The sequence below is a fragment of the Apium graveolens genome, chromosome 3, assembly GCF_009905375.1.
Source record: "Apium graveolens cultivar Ventura chromosome 3, ASM990537v1, whole genome shotgun sequence".
Taxonomy (NCBI): domain Eukaryota; kingdom Viridiplantae; phylum Streptophyta; class Magnoliopsida; order Apiales; family Apiaceae; genus Apium; species Apium graveolens.
This window is the reverse complement of record NC_133649.1, coordinates 238,694,749-238,711,903: the sequence shown is the minus strand read 5'-3', so window position 1 is coordinate 238,711,903 and position 17,155 is coordinate 238,694,749. Positions and strand designations below refer to the sequence as shown.

General features: G+C 38.6%; 2 non-coding genes across 2 annotated transcripts; one reads left to right on the top strand and one right to left on the bottom strand.

Annotated features, from left to right (window-relative positions):
* Positions 1-829: 829 nt before the first annotated feature.
* LOC141715615 (small nucleolar RNA R71) lies at positions 830-936 on the top strand. Its single transcript, XR_012572371.1, has one exon. It is a non-coding gene; the product is annotated as a small nucleolar RNA R71 (small nucleolar RNA).
* Positions 937-5,055: 4,119 nt separating this feature from the next.
* On the bottom strand, positions 5,056-5,162 carry LOC141715960 (small nucleolar RNA R71). The gene has a single exon (XR_012572698.1). It is a non-coding gene; the product is annotated as a small nucleolar RNA R71 (small nucleolar RNA).
* Between the last annotated feature and the right edge of the window lie 11,993 nt (positions 5,163-17,155).

Sequence of the window (17,155 nt, the reverse complement as noted above, 5' to 3'; positions counted from 1 at the left end):
TCTTCATCTCTAATTTCAGCTCTCCTTCTTTTGCCTTTTCAACATCACAACTTTTCCAGACCTTAAGGTATAGCCTTGACTTGCTCTTTAGCTTCCTTCCTGCCTGTACTTCCGTGTCACTGGAAGAGTGCCAGGTTGACGATTGAGCACTGCATGGCTAATTAGGCTAATTGACCGATTTGATTTCCAAGGTCTTGATAGAAACCGCCTGACTCTTGCATAACAGCTTAGTTCCTCAAAATCAGCACTAGTAAGTGCAGCTGTACTTCCCTGTTGAGGATATAATTGCCTTGTAGCATACTGCTGTGGTTGTTGGAATTCAGGTGGGTTAAACTGTTTACTCACTTCTTGCTGATATGGTGGCTGAATAGCATTCTGATTATTCCCCCAGCTGAAATTTGGATGATTTCTGTTATTAGGATGATAGGTCGCTGGCACAGGCTGCTGTTGTCGCTGATAATTATTCACATACTGAACAGATTCGTTGACAAGAGAACATTGATCCGTGGCATGAGAACATGCACAAAGCCCACACACCATAGCTATTTGATTAACTCCATATGTAGCCAGAGAATCAACCTTTATTGATAGCGCTTGAAGCTGGGCTGCAATAGCGGTGGCTGCATCAACTTCCAGAATACCTGCTACCTTACCTGACATCATCCTCTGAGTTGGGTTTTGATGCTCATTTGCAGCCATAGTCTCTATAAGATTATACGCCTCAGCATAGCTTTTAGCCCATAAGGCGCCTCCAGCTGCTGCATCGAGCATGGGGCGAGATTGGGCCCCCAAACCATTATAGAAACCAGTGATCACCATCCAATCAGGCATTCCATGATGTGGACATTTTCTCAACATTTCCTTGTAGCGTTCCCAAGCCTCACACATAGATTTTGTAGGTTGCTGCGCAAACTGAGTAAGAGCACTACTCATAGCAGCAGTCTTTGCCATCGGATAAAACTTCACCAGAAACTTTTGCGCAAGATCTTGCCACATAGTGATGGACCCAGCTGGTTCAGAATGTAACCAGTCTTTAGCCTTGTCCCTCAGTGAGAATGGGAAAAGCCTCAACTTGATATCCTTATCAGTCACGCCATTATACTTAAAAGTGCTGCAGATCTCGATAAAATTCCTTATGTGCATGTTGGGGTCTTCAGTCGCTGCTCCTCCAAAAGAAACAGAATTCTGCACCATCTGAATAGTGCCCAGCTTGATTTCAAAGGTGTTAGCTTGAATAGCCGGATGAAGAATGCTTGACTGAATGTCATCAATTTTTGGCCGAGAAAATCCATAAGAGCTGGATCAGCTTGAACAATACGATCACCCATGTTTACTGGTTCTTTTCGCTCAGTTCCTGAATCCGAATCTTCAAAATCTAACTTCTTCGGAATATCAAGAACTTCGTCTGTCAACTCAGCTGTATCTAAAGTCCTCTTGCGAGTACGAGAACGAGTTTGCATAAACGCTTGCTAAAGTACCTGAAACACAACCGGAAACAATAAGTAACTACTACGTCCTAATCACTAAGTCCTAATGACCAATGATGGTAAGTACATAAACTAAACAAATACGCCGAGTCCCCGGCAGCGGCGCCAAAAACTTGTTAGGGCGAAAACACACGCTAATATTCACGCAAGTATACGTGTTCGCGAGTAATATAGAATACTTTCCAGTTCGTTCCCACAGAGACTCGGACTAATTTATTGTCTAAATTAAATTCACTCAGCAATGTATGATTACTTCTCAATGTTAAGACACTAACACTTAGAATTGTTAACTAAATATTAACTACAATTAACTACTTAATTAATCACTTAATTAACACTTCGAATTATCAATAATAAAACACTCATGAGATCACAACTTCATTACTACTTCCTTCAATAGTTATTGTTATTACCTTTAACATGTGACAGTGATGATATTAATCGAATAACACAAAACTGATAAAAGCCAACTTTCATTGTACTAATACCATTCTACCAACATCCACAATCAAGATAGAAGTTGAATAGTCATCAATTATGTTGAGTTCCCTATAAGTCTACAGAAATTGACAACACAACGATTTAAGCACAAGTTATTCCTTTTGATTACATAGGGCAAATAAAACTATTAGAGTTACCCACTAATCATGCACAACGTACATGAACCTATGCTAGCATGACAAGTTCTAAATCTCAAGATCCACCGTCGCTTCACAAGAGATTAACACCCTATCTTATATGTTCGCGACGCACATAAGACGAATACGCACAACCAAAACTAGATATCATACAATCATCACACACTAAAGTATTAAACAATTAATTAAAGAATTCCATAATAAATCCGTTGCAACCCCATGATCACGATTAGCCCATAATAGCACTTATCGTCATCATGGGTTCATATGAAATCATGATAAATAAACACAAGAAAATATAACTAAACTAATTATATTATATCAGAGTACGTCACAAGAGTAAATAGGTTCAAGGTAAGAAAACTAGCGTCCAACGTTACAACGAAACAAGAATCACAAGAAAATATGCTTCCTCTTCGTTGTTGTGCACTAAACGGTCTTCTTCCTTATCTCCTTCGCTCCTTGCGTAATACCACTATCCTCCTTTGAGAACGTCTCCAAATCTACTTATATAATAGTCCCATAAAACTCAGATTACATAGAAGTGGAAGCCAAACAGAAATAGAAGTCCTAAAATAAATTATTTTTTTCCCCGACCCTGCGCGGCCGCTCAGCATAGCTGAGCGGGCGCTCAGGACCCTTCTGGAAAATTCCTGAGTTTGCTCCGTTCCTTCGCCGTAATCTGCCCATTTCTTCCTTCTCTCAATGATGAACACATGCCAAGGCTTATTCTTGATGATTACTCCCCCGAAATGCAACTAATACCCTGAAATGCATAAACACTAGAAAAACGCATCAAATACACAAAATACTTGATTTCAAGACACCAATTTAAGCCATTTTAAGACGTTCTAAGTGGTATAAAATGCCACTTATCATCAACTTTTCAGCAAAAAAGCTGATGTAGCTTTCTAGTGTTTAAATTGGTGCCTTGAAATCAAATATTTTGTGTATTTGATGCGTTTTTCTAGTGTTTATGCATTTCAGGGTATTAGTTGCATTTCGGAGGAGTAATCATCAAGAATAAGCCTTGGCATGTGTTCACCATTAAAGGGGCAGATTACGGCGAAGAAACGGAGCAAACTCAGTATTTTTCCAGTAGGGTCCTGAGCGCCCGCTCAGCTATGCTGAGCGGCCGGGTAGGGTCGGGAAAAAAGATAAATTATTTTAGGACTTCTACTTCTGTTTGGCTTCCACTTATATGTAATCTGAGTTTTATGGGACTATTATATAAGTAGATTTAGAGACGTTTCACGGGGAGGATGGTGGTATTAAGCAAGGAGCGAAGGAGATAAGGAAGAAGACCGTTTTAGCACACAGCAACGAAGAGGAAGCATATTTTCTTGTGATTCTTATTTCGTTGTAACGTTGGATGCTAGTTTTCTTACTTTGAACTTAATTACTCTTGTAACGTACTCTGATTTAATATAATTAGTTTAGTTATTATTTTCTTGTGTTTGTTTATCATGATTTCATATGAACCCATGATGACGATAAGTGCTATTATGGGCTAATCGTGATCATGGGGTCGCAACGGATTTACTATGGAATTCTTTAGTTAATTATTTAATACTTTAGTGTGTGATGATTGTATGATATCTAGTATTGGTTGTGCGTATTCGTCTTATGTGTGTCGCGAACATATAAGATAGGGTGTTAATCTTTTGTGAAGCGATGGTGGATCTTGAGATTTAGAACTTGCCATGCTAGCATAGGTTCATGAGTGATGTTACATGATTAGTGGGTAACTCTAACAGTTTTATTCGCCCTCTGTAATCAAAAGGAATAACTTGTGCTTAAAATCGTTGTGTTGTCAATTTCTGTAGACATATAGGAACTCAACATAATTGATGCCTATTCAACTTCTATCTTAATTGTGGATGCTTGGTAGAATGGTATGAGTACAATGAAAGTTGGCTTTTATCAGTTTCGTGTTATTCGATTAATATCATCACTGTCACATGCTAAGGTAATAACAATAACTATTAAAGGAAGTAATAATGAAGTTGTGATCTCATGAGTGTTTTAATATTGTTAATTGAAGTGTTATTTAAGTGATAAACTAAGTAATTAATTGTAGTTAATATTTAGTTAACAATTCTAAGTGTTAGTGTTTTAATATTGAGGAGTAATCATACGTTGGTGCATGAGTTTAATTAAACAATAATTAGTTTGAGTCTCTGTGGGAACGAACTAGAAATTATTCTATATTACTTGTGAACGCGTATACTTGCGTGAATATTAGCGCGTATTTCTGCCCTAACAAGTTTTTGGCGCCGCTGCCGGGGACTCAGCGTATTTGTTTATTTTATGTACTTACCATCATTGGTCATTAGGACTCAGTGATTAGGACGTAGTTGTTACTTATTGTTTCTGGTTGTGTTTCAGGTACTTAAGCGAGCGTTTATGCAAACTCGTTCTTGTACTCGCAAGAGGACTTTAGATACAGCTGAGGAGATAGACGAAGTTCTTGATATTCTGGAGAAGATAGATTTTGAAGATTCGGATTCAGGAACTGAGCAGAAAGAACCAGTAATCATGGGTGATCGTATTGTTCAGGTTGATCCAGCTCTTATGGACTTTTCTCGGCCTAAAATTGATGACATTCAGTCAAGCATTCTTCATCCGGCTATTCAAGCTAACACTTTGAAATCAAGCCGGGCACTATTCAGATGGTACAGAATTCTGTTTCTTTTGGAGGAGCTGCGACTGAAGACCCCAACATGCACATAAGGAATTTTGTCGAGATCTGTAGCACTTTCAAGTATAATGGCGTGACTGATGAGGCTATCAAGCTAAGGCTTTTCCCATTCTCACTGAGGGACAAAGCTAAGGACTAGTTACATTCTGAACCAGCTGGGTCCATCACTACGTGGCAAGATCTTGCGCAAAATTTTCTGGTGAAGTTTTATCCGATGGCAAAGACTGCTGCTATGAGGAGTGCTCTTACTCAGTTTGCGCAGCAACCGACAGAATCTATGTGCGAAGCTTGGGAACGCTACAAGGAAATGTTGAGAAAGTGTCCACATCATGGAATACCCGATTGGATGGTGATCACTGGTTTCTATAATGGTTTGGGGGCCCAATCTCGGCCCATGCTCGATGCAGCAGCTGGAGGCGCCTTATGGGCCAAAAGCTATACTGAGGCTTATAATCTTATCGAGACTATGGCTGCAAATGAGCATCAAAACCCAACTCAGAGGATGATGTTAGTGTATACTGAAAATATTTATTTGAAGTATGTACATTTATTTCTGGCCAGTTTATTTGAGAATCATTTGAATGTTTACATGTTGTCTAATATTATATATTATGAACAATCTAGTATCAAATGGGATACAGAATATTAGATTGTTAAATATGGTTATATAATATAATAAGGTTCACAGCACAGGTGGTGTTGGACAATCCACTGGTATGGCTGTAGTATTATTTAGATTAGTTTATATTGACTAATAAATAATACTAGTATACTTTGTGTTAATTAAACAGGATCAAATTTAGAATTGTTCCCTTAATATTGATTAAGAAGGAGAACTAAGATTCTATGTTATTATTAATGCTTAGGTTCTTAATCCGGAAATAGTAATTGACACGTGTATATTATTTACATGCTTTGATTTATATATGAAATAATTCTTTTGAATTATATCATTATATTTTGGGTGATGGAATTATATACATGGTGGATATTATTTATTGAAGGAATCCATGTCCTGATAATATTCGGGTTAATGATGTTCCCTTGAAAGCTCAAAAAGATTTAATTATGTGAAACCCTGCAGGTGGAATTTATTCTAGAATAATTAAATAAAGGTTGAGTGGATGATCAAGGATAAAAGATATTAATTAAATAAATTATCAGTAATTTATTTAATTAATGGACATATAATATTTTAAACATGGGGAATTTAATAAGCAAATAATATTGGAACCGAATTAATTAAATTACGGTATTAGGAAAGGTAGTGCAAATATTAATTCTTTAGTGGATTGAATTAATATTTAATTACATTGGGCTAGGCTCAAGATGTAATTAGAAGGACCAACCTAATTATCCATGGTCCCTATTGTAGCCTATATATATTCTTATTCTCTTCTTGCTTGGCAATTGTGTGAAAACATATTGTAGCCACCAAGGAGAAAGAAGAGAGGATAACTTGAGAAGACTGAGGCCACACTTCGCTCAAGGGAATTTTGAAATACAATAGAAGAGCGTGGAATCAACCATTAACAAGGTAATCCTGTTTTCGTAATCTTTATCGTAAAACATAGTAACACCCTAAGTCCGTGGTTCCCACCAATTGGTATCAAGAGCCTGGTAATGGGTTCTACGTTTTATGATATAATGTCTATGTCGTAATTATATATGCGTGTATATAGTGTTTTGCTTGTATTGGTTTTGATGCAGGTTGTTAATCCACTATTATGGCCATGAATATTTTAATTATGTGTTTGGATCCCACGTGGTTTAATCGTGGTTAAGTTTTGTTTTGGTTTCCACGTGGTTTAATCGTGGTTGTAATTTACACGAGGGTTGATCGTGTTAGAATAGATTTTACAAAATTAGTTTTGTATTAGATCTATTTTTTTTGTAATTGTTCCGGGTATTTTGTAATAGTTATGTGCGATCGGAAATCAAATCCGGTAGTTTTTTGTTCCGCTGTGCGATTACAAGGGGCTGCTGTTGATGTTTGGATCGAACAAAATCAAAACAAAACTCACAGAAAAGCAACAGGCGCGCGCGCTGTGGCCGCTGGGACTGTTGGGGCTGCTGGGGCTGCTGCGGCAGCTGGGACTGCTGGGGCTGCTGGGGCTGCTGGGGCTACTGGGGGCGTCGGGGCGCGCTTGGGGCAGATTTTTTTTTGAGAGCTGGATTTTTTTTCAAGGGCCATAATAGTGGAAAATTTATTTTAATTTTTTCCATTAAATTTTAATTATTGCTTTAATTTATTGATTATGTGTGTCGTTAATTATGTGTGTAATTCTTTTAAAATTGCATATTTAACTTAATTAGGACGACATGGACATAAATTTTATTTATTGCTTTAATTAAATGTTATATGTTGCTAAAATTATGTGTGTATTTTGAATGCATGATTAGACATAATTATAACAACATAGGGCCCCATTTAATTTTAAAATTCCTCAATTTTAGTAAAAAAAATTCTAAGTGGGAGAGGGAATTAATATGAAATTAAATCCCATGGTCTCCATTATTGGTTGTAGGTAATTTAACATAAAGACGAATATAAATTATATATACGTCACCCATCGTGGCATGTAATTTATGGTGTCTAGAATGTTATAGAAATTACTAGAACAAACTTCTTAAATTAATAAATTTTGAAAGGAATAAATACGGGTTTTCTTTATTTCTGATTTGGGGCGATTTTGTCAAAAACGGGTTCATCGAACTTGTAAGGCTGTGGGTTTTAAGCGAGACCGATGTGACTCCTCCACTACCTGGAAATCAAACCATTGATGAATATTGAATTGAAGTATTCTATTCAAGGCAAAATTACGAATATTGGAAGGTATACACGCCACCCATCGTGGCGTACCAAGTTCCATAGATTTCAAATAATTTAAGATTTGATGATGGTATACACTTAGCTATGAAAAATAATATAGTCCACCCCAACGTGGCATATTGTTTAGTAATAGGACCGAAGTAACATTTAAACAAAATTAGGTGGTATACATGTCACACATTGTGGCGTACCAGAAGCTTATGGTGTTTATATGTTAGTGCATTAAATTTTAATAATTGTTAGAGGAATCAATAGATCTTAATAATTAATGCACCCTTATTTATGTGATGTTTTTATGCATGATTCTCAGGATAAAATGGGTTTTAATCCACTATTCACCATACTTAAGGATAACAAACTTACCAGACCTAACTATATTGAATGGAAACAAAATTTGGACATTGTGTTGACTGCTGAGGAGTACAAGTTTTGCACTTATGAACCCAAGCCTGAACATCCTGCTGTTGATGCTCCTGAAGATGAGAAAGAGTATTATAAATGGTGGATTAAGGCTGATGAAATGTCGCAATGTTACATTCTGGCAGCAATGTCGGGTGTTTTGCAGCATCAGCATCAGTCTATGGCCACTGCTTCGGATATGCTCTTTAATCTCAAGGAAGTTTTTGGAGATCAGAATAGGGCTGCTAGGCAAGTAGCCATGAAGGCTTTAATGAACACTCAGATGGCTGAAGGCACACCTGTAAGGGATCATGTTCTCAAGATGATGTCTCATCTGAATGAGATAGAGATCCTTGGTGCTGAACTTGACGGGGAAACCCAGATTGACATTATCCTTATGAGCTTGTCGAAGAGTTTTGAGCAGTTCCGCTTGAATTACAACATGAACAAGAGGCAGTATAGTCTCGCGGAACTGCTGACAGAACTTCAGGCAACTGAAGGATTATTTCGGCAGAGTGTTCAAGTGAATGTGGCTGAGAAAGGTTCTTCCTCTAAACCGAAGGTATTAAGAAGAAGAAAAAGGCTCAGACACAGAAAGCTGTGAAGGCAGTGGGAGTTCAGGGTGGTGTGAAAAAGCCTAAGGGAAAGTGCTTCAGATGCAAACAGTCAGGTCACTGGAAATAGGATTGTCCTCTTCCTAAGAAGACAAACAATACTGGTATGTCTCTTTCTCTAGTTACAGAAACATTTATAGCGGCTATATCTACGAGCACTTGGTGTGTAGATACATGAGCCACTGATCATGTTTGTAATTCTATGCAGGGGTTCCAACTATCCAGACTGCTTAGAGATGGTGAGATATACGTGTTCATGGGAGATGCTACGAAAGTAGCAGTAGTTGCAGTAGGAGTTATTCATTTATCTTTTGGTTCTGATAGGATTTTGGTTTTGAACAATTGTCTTTATGTACCTTCTTTTAGAAGGAATTTAATTTCGGTTTCTGAACTTGCTTTGGATGGTTATAATGTTTGTATGGATCATAATGTTTCTATTATGATGAATAAATGAATTATATGTTCTGGTACATTGCAAGACAATTTGTACATAATTAATCCTAGTCAACCTGCACTGCAACTGCAATTTAGGGAATTGAACAACACATCTTCTAACTCTACTAAAAGAAAGGAACCTTCTAGTTTGAACCAAACATATCTTTGGCACTTGAGATTAGGTCATATTAACTTGAGGAGGATTCAAAGACTGGTAGTAGACGGGCCTTTAAGCTCATTGGCAGTGGAGCCATTTCCAGTTTGTGAATCCTGCTTGGAAGGTAAAATGACTAAGAGGCCTTTCAAGGCAAAAGGGAATATAGCCAAACAACTGTTAGAATTGGTTCACTCTGATTTATGTGGACCCATGAATATCCAAGCAAGAGGTGGTTATGAATATTTTGTCACTTTCATTGATGATTATTCTAGATATGGGTACGTTTATTTGTTGCACCGTAAGTCTGAGTACTTTGATAAGTTCAAAGAGTACAAAGCTAAAACGGAGAAGCGACTTAATAAAAGTATCAAGTCACTACGATCAGATCGTGGTGGCGAATACTTGCTTGGAGAATTTAGGGAATATTTATCAAAAAATGGGATAGAATCCCAGTTAACTGCACCAGGCACACCCCAGCAGAACGGTGTAGCAGAGAGAAGGAACCGGACTCTTTTAGAGAGTGTTGGATCGATGATGAGTTATTCGGATTTACCCAAGTCGTTTTGGGGACATGCCTTAGAGACAGCAGTTTATCTTCTGAACTTAGTACCTTCTAAGTCGGTTCCTAAAACCCCCTTAGAATTATGGACCGGGATAAACCGAGTCTAAGACATATTCGAATATGGGGTTGTCCAGCACATGTGCTGAACAAGAACGCGACTAAGTTAGAATCTCGTACAGAAGTAAGGTTGTTTGTAGGCTACCCCATGGGAATGAAAGGATATTTATTTTATAGTCCGAAGAATCGGGATGTCATTGTTAGCACCAATGCAAGATTTTTGGAGGAGGACTATATAATGAATCACAAACCCATGAGTAGTGTCGTTTTAGAGGAACTAGTGGGAGGGACAAATAATACCCATGAAGCTGTAGTACAAGTAGAACAACCACAACATAATGTACAACCTGTCACTATTACCGCACCAGTGCCTCGTCGTAGTGGGGGGGTTGTTCAACAGCCTGATAGATTCATGTTTTTGGGAGAGTCTTCAGACTTGGTCCCTGGTGAACATGATGATGATCCCCGTATATACGAAGAGGCAGTACAAGACAAAGATGCAGATCTTTGGCAAAAGGCGATGGAATCTGAGATAGAATCAATGTATTCTAATCAGGTCTGGGAGCTCGTGGAACCACCCAAAGGTATAAAACCTATTGGATGTAAGTGGATCTACAAGAAAAAGAGGGGATTAGATAAAAAGGTGAAAGCCTGGAAAGCAAGACTTGTTGCGAAAGGGTATACTCAGAAAGAAGGCATCGATTATGAGGAAACCTTTTCACCGGTAGTCATGCTTAAGTCAATCCGTATTCTTTTATCTATAGCAGCTCATCTCGATTATGAGATTTGGCAAATGGATGTCAAGACAGCTTTTCTTAATGGAAGTCTTGAAGAAACCATCTATATGCAGCAACCAAAAGGATTCATTAAGGAAGGCCAAGAGCATCTGATATGTAAGCTTAAGAGGTCTATTTATGGACTTAAACAAGCTTCTATAGACTGGAATATTCTTTTTGATCAGGCAGTCCAGTCATATGGATTTGATCAAAGTCCAAGCGAATCGTGCGTGTATAAGAGAAGTGAAGGTAATGCAGTGGTTTTTCTAGTACTATATGTAGATAATATTTTACTCATTGGAAACAATGTTGAGATGTTGTCATCAGTAAAGGCATGGTTGTTCAAACAATTTGACATGAAGGACTTAGGTGAAGCGGCATACATCCTTGGGATCAAAGTTATAAGGGATCGCAAGAAAAGGATGTTGGCTTTATCTCAAGAGCCCTACATTGATGAAGTATTAGCTCGTTTTAACATGCAGAACTCCAAGAAAGGTTTTTTACCTTTTAAGCATGGAGTTGCTCTATCTAAGAAGCAGTGTCCTTCGACACCTAAGGATATAGAGAGCATGAAAGCAGTTCCTTATGCTTCAGCATGTGGAAGCTTAATGTATTCTATGTTATGTACGAGGCCTGACATCTGCTTTGCTGTAGGCATGGTTAGTAGATATCAGTCGAACCCAGGTCAGGAACATTGGAGTGCAGTAAAAACTATACTCAAGTACCTGAGAAGGACTAAGGAGTATATGTTAATTTACAAGGCCTCAGATCTATTTCCTTTGGGATATACTGATTCAGATTTCCAATCAGATAGGGATAAGAGGAAATCAACCTCGGGATATGTTTTTACTTTGGGAGGTGGAGCCGTTATATGGAGGAGTGTAAAGCAAAAATGCATTGCAGACTCCACCATGGAGGCCGAGTATGTGGCGGCCTTTGAGGCTGCCAAGGAGGCTATATGGTTCAGGAACTTCCTTTTGGACTTAGATGTGGTACCTAATTTGCCTAGGAGCTTAACGGTGTATTGTGATAACACTGGTGCTATGGCAAATTCAAAGGAACCGCGAGACCACAAAGCAGCTAAACATATTGAACGTAAGTATCATCTCAAACGAGGAATCGTAAAGCGAGGGGATATAGTTGTGGCTCACATATCATCAGAAGACAACCGAGCAGATCCTTTCACAAAGAGCTTGCCAACCAAGGTTTTTGACAAGCATATGGAAGCGATAGGAGTCAGATGGATGAACACATAGATTTTTATGTAATAGTGGATTAAATAAACACTGATGTACACATAGAATATTTTGAGTATAAGTGGGAGATTGTTAGTGTATACTGAAAATATTTATTTGAAGTATGTACATTTATTTCTGGCCAGTTTATTTGAGAATCATTTGAATGTTTACATGTTGTCTAATATTATATATTATGAACAATCTAGTATCAAATGGGATGCAGAATATTAGATTGTTAAATACGGTTATATAATATAATAAGGTTCACAACACAGGTGGTGTTGGACAATCCACTGGTATGGCTGTAGTATTATTTAGATTAGTTTATATTGACTAATAAATAATACTATTATACTTTGTGTATATTGAACAGGATCAAATTTAGAATTGTTCCCTTAATACTGATTAAGAAGGAGAACTAAGATTCTTGTTATTATTAATGCTTAGGTTCTTAATCCGGAAATAGTAATTGACACGTGTATATTATTTACATGCTTTGATTTATATATGAAATAATTCTTTTGAATTACATCATTATATTTTGGGTGATGGAATTATATACATGGTGGATATTATTTATTGAAGGAATCCATATCTTGATAATATTCGGGTTAATGATGTCCCCTTGAAAGCTCAAAAAGATTTAATTATGTGAAACCCTGCAGGTGGAATTTATTCTGGCATAATTAAATAAAGGTTGAGTGGATGATCAAGGATAAAAGATATTAATTAAATAAATTATCAGTAATTTATTTAATTAATGGACATATGATATTTTAAACATGGGGAATTTAATAAGCAAATAATATTGGAACCGAATTAATTAAATTACGGTATTAGGAAAGGTAGTGCAAATATTAATTCTTTAGTGGATTGAATTAATATTTATTTACATTGGGCTAGGCTCAAGATGTAATTAGAAGGCCCAACCTAATTATCCATGGTCCCTATTGTAGCCTATATATATTCTTATTCTCTTCTTGTTTGGCAATTGTGTGAAAATATATTGTAGCCACCAAGGAGCAAGAAGAGAGGATAACTAGAGAAGACAGAGGCCACACTTCGCTCAAGGGAATTTGGGAATACAATAGAAGAGCGTGGAATCAACCATTAACAAGGTAATCCTCTTTTCGTAATCTTTATCGTAAAACATAGTAACACCCTAAGTCTGTGGTTCCCAACAGATGATGCCTGGGAAGGTAGCAGGTATTCTTGAAGTCGATGCAGCCACCGCTATTGCAGCGCAGCTCCAGGCGCTGTCAATGAAGGTTGATTCTCTAGCTACATATGGAGTTAATCAAATAGCTATGGTTTGTGAGCTTTGTGCAGGTTCTCATGCTACGGATCAGTGTTCTCTTGTCAATGAATCTGTTTAGTATGTGAATAATTATCAGCGACAACAGCAGCCTGTGCCAGCTACTTATCATCCTAACAACAGAAATCATCCAAATTTCAGCTGGGGTAATAATCAGAATGCTATTCAGCCACCATATCAGCAAGGTGTGAGTAAACAGTTTAATCCACCTGGATTCCAGCAACCACAACAGTATGCTCAAAGGAAATCATATCCTCAACAGGGAAGTGCAGTTGCACCTACTAGTGCTAATTTTGATGAACTTAAGTTGTTATGCAAGAGTCAGGAGGTTGCTATCAAGACCTTGGAAAATCAAATCGGTCAAATAGCCAATGCAGTGCTAAATCATCAACCTGGCACACTTCACAGTGACACGGAAGTACCAGGAAGAAAGGAAGCTAAAGAGCAAGTCAAGGCTATTACCTTAAGGTCTGGGAAAGTTGCTGATGCTGAAAAGGCAAAAGAAGGAGAAGCTGAAGTTAGAGATGAAGAAGCTAAGCAAAAGGAGAAAGCGGTGGAACCAAGGAAGACTACTGTTGAACACACTCTTCCTGAGGGTAATATAGGGGAGAAACAACTCTATCCTCCACCACCTTTCCCTAAGAGATTGCAGCAACAAAAGCTGGATAAACAGTTCGGTAAGTTTCTGGAGGTGTTCAAGAAACTTCACATCAATATACCTTTCGATGAGGCTCTGGAGCAAATGCCTAGTTATGCGAAGTTTATGAAGAGTATTCTTTCAAGGAAGCTGAAACTGGATGACCTTGAGACCGTTGCTCTCACGGAAGAATGCAGCGCTGTTCTGCAGCAAAAGTTACCCCCAAAGCTTAAAGTTCCAGGTAGCTTCACCATTCCTTGCACCATTGGCAAGTTGACTTTTGACAAGTGTCTTTGTGATTTGGGAGCAAGCATCAATCTGATGCCGTTGTCGATCTTTAAAAAGTTGGATTTGCCAGATCCAAAACCCACATACATGTCTCTACAATTGGCTGATCGTCTTATTACTTACCCAAGGGGCATAGTGGAGGATGTGCTAGTCAAGGTGGATAAGCTCTTCTTTCCTGCAGATTTTGTTATTTTGGATTTTGAGGAAGATAAGAAGATTCCCATAATCTTGGGAAGACCTTTCTTGGCTACTGGTCGTACCTTGATAGATGTGCAGAAAGGTGAACTTACTATGCGGGTACAAGATCAGGATGTGACCTTCAACGTGTTCAAGGCAATGAAATTCCCTACAGAAGAGGAGGAGTATTTAAAAGTAGATGTGATTGATTCTGTGGTTACTCAGAACTCGATCGCATGCTAATGTCTGATGCATTGGAAAAAGGCCTTAGTGGGGGATTTTGATAATAATGATGAAGATGGCAACGAGCAATTACAATATCTGAATGTTTCCCCCTGGAAGCGAAAGCTGGACATGCCGTTTGAATCTCTTGGTACTTCTGACCTAAAGAATGCTGAAGGAAAGCTCAAACCATCAATAGAGGAAGCACCTACCTTGGAGCTCAAGCCATTACCAGAACACTTGAGGTATGCTTTTTTGGGTGATGCATCTACTTTACCTGTTATTATTGCATCTGACCTTTCAGGTAGTGAGGAAGACAAGCTCTTAAGGATTTTGAGAGAATTCAAATCAGCTATTGGATGGACCATAGCAGACATCAAAGGGACCAGTCCTTTATATTGTATGCATAAGATTCTGCTAGGGGAAGGTAGTAAGCCGACTGTTGAGCAGCAGCGCAGACTTAATCCTATCATGAAGGAGGTGGTGAAGAAAGAAATTCTGAAATGGCTAGATGCAGGCATCATTTATCCTATTTCTGACAGTTCTTGGGTGAGCCCCATACAATGTGTGCCTAAGAAAGGAGGTATTACTGTGGTAGCAAATGAGAAGAACGAGCTCATCCCCACTCGAACAGTAATAGGATGGAGAGTATGCATGGATTATCGAAAATTGAACAAAGCCACGAGGAAGGATCACTTCCCTCTTCCATTCATTGATCAGATGCTTGACAGGTTGGCTGGTCATGAGTATTATTGTCTTCTGGATGGCTATTCAGGGTATAATCAGATTTGTATTGCACCAGAGGATCAGGAAAAGACTACCTTCAGTTGTCCATTTGGCACGTTTGCTTTTCGCAGAGTTTCGTTTGGGTTATGTGGCGCCCCGACCACTTTTCAGAGATGTATAATGGCTATATTCTCCGACATGATTGGAAATAATGTCGAGGTGTTCATGGACGACTTCTCCGTCTTTGGACATTCATATGATGAATGTTTGAATAATCTTCGTGCCGTACTCAAAAGGTGCGTGGAAACTAATTTGGTGCTCAATTGGGAGAAATGTCATTTTATAGTGCGTGAAGGCATTATTCTTGGGCATAAGATCTCTAGCAAGGGTCTTGAGGTGGATAAGGCCAAGGTGGGAGTCATTGAAAATCTTCCACCACCTATTTCTGTGAAAGGAATCCGTAGTTTTCTTGGTCATGCGGGTTTTTATCGGCGGTTCATCAAGGACTTTTCAAAGATATCTAAGCCGTTGTGCAATCTGCTTGAGAAAGATGTGCCTTTCAAATTTGATGATGAATGTTTGGCGGCATTCGAGACTCTCAAGAAGAGTTTGATCACTGCACCAGTTATTACAGCACCAGATTGGACAGAGCCGTTTGAGATGATGTGTGATTCGAGTGATTATGCGGTAGGTGCAGTTCTGGGGCAGCGCAAGAATAATATCTTTCATGTGGTCTACTATGCGAGTAAGACCTTAAATGGGGCCCAAATGAACTACACCACTACGGAGAAGGAGCTCTTGGCTATAGTCTTTGGTTTCGAGAAATTTCGATCTTATTTGCTTGGGAAAAAGTGACAGTATTCACTGATCATGCGGCCATTTGCTATTTGGTTTCCAAGAAAGATTCGAAGCCGATACTCATTCGTTGGGTGCTCTTACTTCAGGAATTTGAGTTAGAGATCAAGGATCGAAAAGGTACTGAGAATCAAGTAGCTGACCATCTCTCTAGGTTGGAGAATCCCGAGTCTACTTCACAAGATAAGACATTGATCAATGAATCTTTTCCGGATGAGCAGTTGTTCGCAGTTCAGGAGGAAGAGCCATGGTTTACAGATATTGTAAACTATCTTGTCAGCAATATAATGCCTCCTAATTTGACCTCATCTCAAAAGAAGTAGTTTCTGCATGAGGTGAAGTGGTATATGTGGGATGAACCATATTTGTTTAGACAGGGAGCTGACCAGATCATCAGGAGATGTATCCCGTTCTGTGAGACGGAGGGGATATTACGAGACTGCCACTCCACAGTTTATGGTGGACACTATGGTGGTGAGAAGACGGGAGCTCGTATTCTGCAAGCAGGTTTTTTCTGGCCTACTTTGTTTAAGGATGCTCATCAGTTTGTTTTAAGGTGTGATCGTTGCCAAAGAATGGGAAATTTGACGAGAAAGGATGAGATGTCGTTAAATGTGATACTTGAAGTCGAGGTCTTTGATGTTTGGGGAATCGATTTTATGGGGCCTTTTGTCTCGTCCTGCAATAATCAGTACATCTTGCTGGCAGTCGATTATGTCTTAAAATGGGTAGAAGTCAAAGCTCTACCAGCAAATGATGCAAAGGCAGTGCTGAATTTTCTTCATAAGCAGATTTTCACAAGGTTTGGAACACCTCGGGTAACCATAAGTGATGAAGGGTCGCATTTCTGCAACCGTAAGTTCACTTCTATGATGCAACGTTATAATGTGAATCATCGAGTTGCTACTGCCTATCATCCGCAAACAAATGGTCAAGCGGAAGTGTCTAACAGAGAGATAAAACGCATTCTAGAGAAGGTTGTTTGTCTGTCAAGGAATGATTGGTCTTTAAAGCTCGATGAAGCTGTTTGGGCTTACA